Genomic DNA, 9,093 nt, shown 5'->3' with positions numbered 1-9,093 from the left:
AGTCTTTCAAAGTTGCACACATTCCACATAATGAACATCGCAGCAACCAAACAGCGGACACATTTAGCTTTTATGATTGTATTGAAAACTTTACTGTCTAAGTGTTCTGATCTGAGTCAACGATGGGAGAAGTCCTAATAGTTATGTAGAATTGTCCTTAGGGTGCCCTTAATTATAGTTGTGAAATTATTTTGCGATTAAACCAGTGTTTCATGACGCGAAACTTTAAATAATTCGGAGGGTCTTATTGAGACTATGAGTGTGCTGAATAAATTACACCTTTATAAGAGACCATGCATAGAGCTCATTATTGAATAACAATTCCGTAGATGCAAACGACCGTGTTGGTAGTTAATAACGACAATCGTGCCAGAACACCGTGCCAAGCAATAGCATTCGTTTATTATTTAACACAATTAACTGTTATACATTTAAGTGTTCATATATACATGTATGTCGTTGTTTTGCGATACAATCTGTATGCATATTTATCGCATATTTAAAAGCATTTGTATAATTTAATGGCGGGACTTTACCGTACAAGGAAAACATATAAACCAGCAAATTACAACGTAGTTGCAGAAGACCAGTTCCGAAATTTCGTGTAACAAATCTGTGGTACACTTTTTTATCAATGAGCTTATAATTTAATGTCATAGTTTGACCTCGATATAAAACACCGTCATTAAACAACCTACAAAAATGTAACGTTTAAGTCTGCATCTAAGTATCCTGCATTAAAATATAAAATGTCTTCATTTGGCTGAAAACAAACCACAACAACACATAATCAGGATCATTGACAAATATACTTAAAATGTTTCTTCCTCACAATTGCAAATGAAATGTACAAATTTGGTTTCTTGCCAGTTTTGTATTTATTCTCTGTGTTTGTAACGAGTCATACTCATCAGATTTTGATCTTTATTCCAAAGTATCCATTCGTTTCACAACGCAAGGTTTAATTAATAAAAAATGTATAATTCAGACTCTCAAACGGTAATCAGTCATGCTCAAAGTAAACAGCACACTTATCTATGGGATACCAAAGGGGTCGAAACTTTAACTTCTGCTCGAGCAGAAAAAAATGCTGCTCGAGCAGCAATTAAATGCTGCTCGACCAGCAAAATACTGCTCGACCAGCAAATTTACTGCTCGACCAGCATTTTTTCTGCTCGAGCAGAAAAATCCTGCTCGACCAGCATTTATTTTTAGATTATGGCATTAGCCAATCAGAACTCTTGTTATATTTGCCATTTGGTGCAAAACTGGTTTGTTTGGAAAAAATGGCTGCCGCCGTGATGGTGCCTTTTTCACATCTTCTGCAAGTTTATGTGACGATCTGTTTAAAGTTTAACATTGACACGCGGTAAGTGCTTTATATTTTGGCTGCAAACTAGTCGATCAAAAAATTGTTGCCATTCGCTTAATGAGAAAATCGATCATAAATGTCTAACGGCTGTTAAAACTTTTGCGAAAATCACGACGATGACTGATAAGAATTGGTCAATGGGTGGGTTCTCTGTTTCTATCGATTTACTTTCTTAATGATGTTTAATTATTGCTTCCGACACAGGTGCCGATTGCCTGTGATTGTGCCTTTCTGGTTAACATTGTTTACGTTTCTCGTTCTCCCCATATATGTATATCTGCTGTCCTAACTTTTACAATTATCCAAAATATCATGTCTGTTAACCAGTTCTCAGTGCCCCAGATAAGCTGCGTATCTGCGTCTTTCACCCTATTAAAATATTTAAAAATGCAAAGAAAAACAATATCATGAGTATTGAAAAGGCAACCAATTTGACTTTTACGCAAATTCATCAAATTAACGATACAAAACTTCGATTAAAAATGCTATGCTCATTTTAGGTATTTTCTCTTTGGAATTATTATCATAACGCGGTGACGCTTACACTCAGTAAGCTTAGCAAACGGTCATAGTTATTCAAACGCTATGCGTTTTCAATCTGACCTAATTCGTCGCTCATTGTGCATGTATTTGTAAAGCGTCTGTAGTTTCAGTTTCTATTACGATGCGAAATAAAAATAGCTAAGAGAGGTCGAAAGACGTCCGAGATTGTTGCGCCAAAATATCAGCCGATCGCAAACTTTTTCGAATCAAGAAAGCAAGAGCCAATAAGTGCCGAATCATTCGTGTTATCGATTTTGTTAGAAACTGTGCATACAGCATTTGAGTTGACATCCAAAAAACATGATGGAAAGTCTGTGACTTAACAAATCTGTCAAAAGTATAAAAAGGCATGTCATTGGTTAGAAATTCTCGACATTTTTTAAAGTTTATATCATGGACAGTTTCAAGGATAAAAGATGTTACAAAACATCAGTTTATTAAAATGTATGATGATAGTTTACAGTTCTATTGAATCAATACAAGAGTGCAGCGTCAACGGAAGTAAATCAGCAATTATTTAAAGGTATGCATTTTTATTACTCATTTCACTCTATATGAAGAATGGAATCACCCTATTTTTTAAAATCAATGGTTGAAAACCCAATTTTCCCAAATAATTATCTGGGGCACTGAGTTCTCGAGGACTTTTCTCAATTTCAATGTAAATTATTTTTCACCGAGGCCTATTAGCTTGTTCAAAGCTAACAACAGGTAAAATGTGAGTTGTGTCTGAATTACAAGTTGTTTAATTTTTCATATTGAAATGTTTACAATTTACTATTTATTGAATAACTTGGCAGTGCATAATTAAGTTCTGGGATGTTATTTTCAGCTCTGAACTGCGAAAAAAATGCATAATAATTACATTGGTGGCACTATACTGTAATGAGTTACCTTTCATCTGTCCTTCCATTATAATGTCCCTAAAGCAGACTTCCCAAACTCTGCAGAAAGAGATTAGGCATTGTATTACACACTCATTTTAACCATGGCATGCTATTGTACAACATGTCTTGACGGAAATAATTTCGCTAAAAAATATTTGCAGGAAATAATTTTTCCATGGCGAATCGTTTGTATCTTTTTATCTTTATTCTGAAATGCCCCTTTTAAGAATAATGTCATGTATAGCTGGTTTAGAATTAAGGATGATGATATGTCCTAACAGGATTTTGTCATGTCATTTACTGTACTTTTTAACCTACATGTTTTTGAATATTCAGTCCCCATGTAACTATGCCCATATGTTGTGGACATTTTCATACAAGAATACAAACAGGAATATGTATTGGAGTTTGCTGTTTAAATTTACAGTCAATCGGAGGGTAACAGGTTTGTTTTTAACCAGAAGTGAGGAACTAAACGCAATTTGCAGGGAAAAAAATATCTCTTTATACCACTTAAGTATATTTGCATCACAGGAGCTCTGGTGTCGTGAGGTTGAGGAAACTAGTGTTGAATCTAAAACATTTAGCATCATGGACTCAAAAGTGAGAAGCCAAGTCAGACACCGCAAAATGTAAAATAATCTGTCAGATGTTTGGTCTGACAGGCTACGAAATTCTGTCAGACTGAAGGATAATTTCTGGATTCCACTTATTAGCATACCTGATAATAGCATATTTCTGTAATTAGCATATAGCAGTGCTCCAGATAACATGTGTAAAGGCGTAAAAACAAATAAAATTTCTTAAATAACGATTTAGATTTAAAATCTTTGCATAAAGTTACGCATTGAAAAAATAAAACACGAATTCGACATTTTCGAACGTGCGTAAAACTTCCAGTAGCAAATTATATATGGTAAACATTTCATCCCGGTTCTGACAAGTCAAGGCGCTCAATTAAAACTACAGCTTTAAGTCAACGTCTCTTTGCTGTTAGGAAGGGCCACACTTAAGAACGGTCGAAAGGCCAAACAGTCTCGATTCTGTTCTCCTGGTATTACAGGCGAGTCATTACTGTTTATTGTACCTTTTTAATTACACTTATCGTAATTTTTATTCACAAGTAATAAACAATATACCTATTCAAAATGTCATTAAAATTAAATGTTAAATATATATTTTTGATATGACTTTAACGGCGCCCAAAATGCCATTATGACCTAAGCCGAATTGACAGTTACTGTTTTAAATAAAAATCAAAATGGCCAACCAAAGCGGTGTATCGAAGCGTGGAAGGCAAAAAAAGCAAGATGAGCAAGATAGATGTGGGGTCTTTTGAGCCAGAAAATCTGTCCGATTATGGGAAAGCAAGAAACAGAAAAGAAAGCCAGGCTTTTCCAAGACTATAAACCAAAATGTTGGATTGTTGATGTGTCAAAAACAATGCATAAAAATTATTTGGTAATATAGTGTTAAGAATTAATTTTATAAATAGGGGGTAAAATAAGAATTAATTTTTGAAATAGGGAGTAAATAAGAATTTGACCAAATTTTTATCTGGAGCTCTGATATAGAATGTCGAAGCACAGATTAATTCTTAAATTTTAATGTATTTTTCTTCTATTAATAGCATAATTTTTAACCCCAATATTCAGAATTCACTTAAAGTCTTTATAGCATAGAACATTCTCAGAATGCCAAGAAAATATGCTTTAAATCTGCAAAAATATGCTCAAATGCAAATACCTTAGAATACAATTCCATTTGATAAATAGTTATCTTAAACATCAATCATATACAATGTTGAATTTAAATTTCACTTTGACGATCAATTATTAACAGATTTGACTTATTGTATGCCCCCAGTTGCTATATTTATGCTAAAATGTGTGTTCCTGTTAATAGCATATTCCTGTTATTAGCATAATTTTTGCTGACATGGTATGCTAAGAACAGGAATCCACTGTAGCAACATATTAATCAAGAATTATGGTTTGAATCCGTGAACTATTATTTTTTATGGTGAAAGAAAATCTCCATGGCGCGTTTTCAAAAATTCCTAATCAAGCTTGGTAAAAGAACACACAGAATAGCAAATTTATTACAGCGCCAACTTCCGGGTAAAAATGATTGATTTTTTTTATATTCCTTAAAGACAAGTGCCGCATCATATCCTATGGGTGATTTAAAAATAATGAAGCCTAAATAAAACATGCATTTATTTTCTTACCATTACAGGGGTTTTTATCTGATTTTGGGGAAAGGGCCTGGCCTTTTTTTTAGGGGAAAAAAATCGCGCGAAACGCCAGATTTTTTGGGGAAAAATCACACGAAACGCCGGATTTTGGGCAAAATAAGGAAAGTCTTAAATAATCAATAAAGCATATTTTACTTTTTTTAAAACAAATTCAAGGAAACAGAAAATTTAATTATGCAATATTTTTCTTTTTTCTACACTGGATCAGATTAACTTATATATTGAAAGGTTAAAAAAAAAAAAAATTTTTTTTTGGAGGGGAAAATGAAATCTAGGGGAAAATTTACCAGCTGAGGGGAACAAAAAATCGGAGGGGAAAGGGCCGATGATCGGCGGGTCACAAAGAAGGGGAAAAAAACCTGCATTAAGCATGTTTTGAGTTCTTTTTCTATCTTACAGAAGTGTTTCCATGTGATTAACGTAAATGTGAAAATTCTTCTCAATAACTTGCTTCATTTACAAAATATATTGAAAAATATCCTTAAAAGTGTACTGGTTTTGCGTGACATTTTATGTAAAAGGCAATTTTCAATTCTATACTTCAATAAAACTTTCAGAAATATTAGGTATTGCCATCATTAAATGAATATAAAAATGCATATGCTTTAAGAAAAATAAAACAATGCTTCTAACTTAGGTTGATATCTCTTGTAGCAAGTGTTCAAAGCAATGATGTTTTTGTCAATTTTGTGCCACAATTTTCAACTCTCTTCACGTATATTAAGAGGTGGCATCATAAAGTGCTTCAATATTTATAGGCAAAAAGTGTCCCAAGTGTACATTTTGCAAGAAAGTTATTTTAAATTTTTCATAAGATAGAATTTTCAATGTTTTACATCATTTTCTTCAAACCATTAATGTTTATCACTAGATGTACTGAAAATTTGATGCCAAAACCTTGTGAACTTTTTTTGCAAGACAAATATCGCATTGTCCCAAGTGTACGAAATTTTTATCACGTTTGATAAACAGGTGATAGCTTTTAAAAAATAAACAAAGGCACCAATTTTCTGGAAAGAAGTACACAGAAGGGTGTAATCTCCAACAGAAAAAGGTGGTTTCTTCACTCTGGGGGTGAACTACTCATTATATGGGTATGTCTCCATATTTTGTCTTCAGAAGAAAAATATAAGCATATAAATGATAATGTGTGGGAACTTGGGAAGTATATTTGACTTTACCATAACATTATTACAAAAATGCATTTCCTCTTCTCAAATTAATGTAAATTTTAATCAAAATGTTTCTCCAATAATCTTCAATGTTAGCCTGAAGTTGGTTAACAAATGTTGTAAATGTACACTTGGGACACAAAATAAATGTTTTTCTTATAAACCTCCAGAAAGTGAAAACAAACTTACATTATAGCAGAATTAATGATTAAATTTCGATTTAATAAAGCATTCAAAAGCAACTGAAAAAAAAGCCAAAATAAAAGTTGAACATGGTCAAATGTCAAATATGATTGATGACAAAGTCTTTCAGACACTTATAATTAAACCACGCAGACTGTCACCCTTGTGGTACAATTCCTACACATCTAAACTAAAAACCATGTTAAAACCTTCGATAAACAAAGGTACAGCACTTATTATTATTTCATTCATTTTTAATGACACATTACCTAAATATATAGAGGATATATTGTATTACAGAGGAAGGTCAAGTAAGAGGACATCGTGTTTAATGTATAAAGTTTAAAAAGAACAAGGTCTAATTTATAAAGAACAAGGTCCAATATATAGAGAATATAATGTTTAATATATAGAGAGCAAGGTCTAAATATAGAACAGTGAATTATATGTGTGTTGTTTTGAGAAAACTGGGCTTAATTCATCTGCGGAAAGTCTAGTCCCTGATTAGCCTGTGCAGATTGCACAGGCTAATCAGGGACGAGACTTTCCGCGTTTACAGTATTTTTAGTTTGAAGGAAGTCCCTTCTTACCGAAAATCAAGTTTAAGCGGAAAGTGTCGTCCCTGATAAGCCGGTGCGGACTGCACAGGCTAATCTGGGACGACACTTTACGCACATGAATTTAGCCCAGTTTTATCAGAACAAGACACATATTATAGAAAACGAGGTCAAATATTATAAAAAAATATAAACATGTATCATAAAAAAGAAACTTCACATATATTTGAAAGCCATCCTATATTTTGATAAATCTGAGTTTTTACTTTAAGATACACTGCTTTGAGGCCAGGAAAAAAACTTTTAAGAGTATAGTTTTGAAAAATATGTGTTAAAAAACATGAAAATTTCAATTTTTTCCATATTTTTTTTTAAAACACTTCTGATTTTGTATTTAAATTTTTCTTAAGAACATACTGCATGTTGACAAAACACACAAAATATTGATAACATGTTTTAATGGGTTTTTATTAAGTGCAAAAGACATGTACATTAATAAAAAAAAATTCAAAACATTTGGTTAACATCTTTATTTGTGAAAAAGTGATCACATCTGACAGAGCGGCCCTACTCATTTATAAAACTTGAACCCTTTCCCTATGCAATACAAACAAAACTGTTGCCATAACTTAACATCTAAAATTTGAGAAAAGTTTTCATTTAGGCTTCATCATCCCCACGCTTTTCGGAGAAAAAGTGGGGATATTGTGGTTATCTCTGTTGTCCGTCCGTCCTGGCCACTTTCTCCTCCTACACTTTAAGCACTAGAACCTTGAAACTTACACACATGGTAGCTATGAGCATCTGTGCGACCCTGCACTATTTGGAATTTTGATCTGACCCCAAGGTCAAAAGTTATGTGGGTTGAGGTGGAGCCGGGTCAGAGATTTTTACTCATTTTTATGCCCCCGGATCGAAAGAAAGGGGGTATATTGTTTTTGGCCTGTCTGTCATTGTGTGTGTGTGTGTGTGTGTGTGTCCCAAAACTTTAACCTTGGTCATAACTTTTGCAATATTCAAGATAGCAACTTGATATTTGGCATGCATGTGTATCTCATGGAGCTGCACATTTTGAGTGCACCATACTACACTGAATGTCTTCAAATTGATACTGAACCTCTCTTATGGCAATACGGATAATCTCAACTATGCATGGCCCCATTACCAACCCTGGGGTGCCCCGCCCACATTGGCCACGCACACATAGACCACGCCCACCCAAAATTGCCTTTTACTATAATTTCTTCATTTCTACACCGATTCACTTCAAATTGATACTGAACCTCTCTTATGACATTATGGTTAATCTCAACTATGCATGGCCCCATTACCAACCCTGGGGCGCCCCGCCCACATAGGCCACGCCCACCCAAAATTGCCTTTTACTATAATTTCTTCATTTCTACAACGATTCACATCTAATTGATACCGAACTTCTCTTCAATGCGTTCAATTTCAACTATGCATAGCCCCATTACCAACCCTGGGGCACCCCTGGGTCAAACATGCGGCGTGGGGATACACGTCGGCCTCTGACGCGCCATTTCTAGTTTAATATTTTTGAAATCACCCATTTTTGTGTAAAGTTTGGAGAAAAATCAAGAAAAACATATTTTAACAATGAAATACATTTAAGTTGTATGATGATATTTTCATGTATTTCGACGTTTCCAATGTTCAGATAAATACCCTATTTGTACCCATTGAAAACCTTTAAAACTTTAATTTTGAATTGTTATTTTGTGTTGGGCTTGAAGAAAAAAGATTGATCTGTATGCAAATGTTTACATTATATCTCACAATCATAACAATTTCCAATTTATCGACAGTGGTGACCGGGTTTTATCATTATTATATGATTATTAGTGCTTGTGATCATATTTCAGATGCCCAGGGGCCTTTATGGTTGGGTAAGGGAGGGGTGCTCCCTCCCTTCCTGAATTGATTTTTAGCTCCACTGGCCAAAGGCCAGTGGAGTTTATGTCATGGTCCTGTGTCCGTCATGCGTGCGCCCGTCCGTGCCTGCGTGCGTCCGTCAGTTTATTAACTTTTCCTTTAAACATCTTCTTCTCCTAAACTACTGGTCCAATTCTGATGAAATTTCTCAGTAATGTTCCTTGGG

Source organism: Dreissena polymorpha, chromosome 8 (assembly GCF_020536995.1).
Source record: "Dreissena polymorpha isolate Duluth1 chromosome 8, UMN_Dpol_1.0, whole genome shotgun sequence".
In the NCBI taxonomy this organism is placed as follows: Eukaryota; Metazoa; Mollusca; class Bivalvia; order Myida; family Dreissenidae; genus Dreissena; species Dreissena polymorpha.
Note: the sequence above shows the minus strand (reverse complement) of the source record.